Source organism: Pinus tabuliformis, chromosome Q (assembly GCF_031772625.1).
Source record: "Pinus tabuliformis cultivar Carrire ecotype Pingquan chromosome Q, CPIR1, whole genome shotgun sequence".
NCBI lineage: Eukaryota > Viridiplantae > Streptophyta > Pinopsida > Pinales > Pinaceae > Pinus > Pinus tabuliformis.
In genome coordinates this window covers 123,675,612-123,676,513 of record NC_142296.1, presented here as the reverse complement: position 1 = coordinate 123,676,513, position 902 = coordinate 123,675,612, and the positions used below count along the sequence as shown (strand labels likewise).

Below are 902 nucleotides of genomic sequence, written 5' to 3'. Positions count from 1 at the left end.
CTTGGAAGGGTTGGAATTGGAAGAGATATTCCATAGTTGTTGACTAATTATATCTTCTCCGATATTTGATGCCACAAATTTCACTTGAAAAACATTTTTCCATGAGATCATTTGATAATATAAAATCACACAATATAATACAGTCTATCATATCTATGACCAACGTCTTCAAAAACAAAACCAAATCCCTAATTTGCTCAATACATATTGTATGGGCGGCCATAAAGTTATGAGTATGATTCCATAGTGAACCATAATATCATTTGAACCCTAAAAGACAATGAATTTTCTTGAAGTTCTAAATCCTTTGCGTAAATATAGATACAGGAACATTTTTCCTAACCTCGACTCGCCGAAAACAAAAACTTACCATAATTCGTTTGTCTCTTGTCTTGAAATTGAAAATATGATATTATAGCCCATCCTCTCTAGGTAGTGAATCAATAGATAATTCAAACACATGGACGTGGAAGTGATACAACAATAAATCGTAAAGGATACATCAACCAATCGATAATGGGGAAGTGGTTTGGAATTAGAAAGGGTGGGAAAAATGGTAACGCCTTTTTTAAAATTTGGACCATTTTTCGATATGTGGGTGTTATCTTTGTGTAGGATCGATGTTAATTTTCTCTATATCGTTCCAATTTTATCGGATGTCTAGAAAAAGACTAGTAAAATGTTTACAAGGCATTACTATTTTACCATATATTTGAAAGGCTACCATTTTACTAATTTTTTTTTGTTAAAATGTTAATGCTGGTAATAAATTTTGATACTAAAAATAGTATTGTTTAATTTTTACAACTCCTAATTTCATCCATCCAATTATGTATACAAGTAAGAACATTCCATATTTATTAAATCTCCAATCTCCCATATCTATGTAAATTTTCTTATCT

At 30.5% G+C, this 902-nt stretch overlaps 1 non-coding gene across 1 annotated transcript; it reads right to left on the bottom strand.

Annotated features, from left to right (window-relative positions):
* Positions 1-569: 569 nt before the first annotated feature.
* Positions 570-672, bottom strand: LOC149218561 (U6 spliceosomal RNA). The gene has a single exon (XR_016249801.1). It is a non-coding gene; the product is annotated as a U6 spliceosomal RNA (small nuclear RNA).
* Between the last annotated feature and the right edge of the window lie 230 nt (positions 673-902).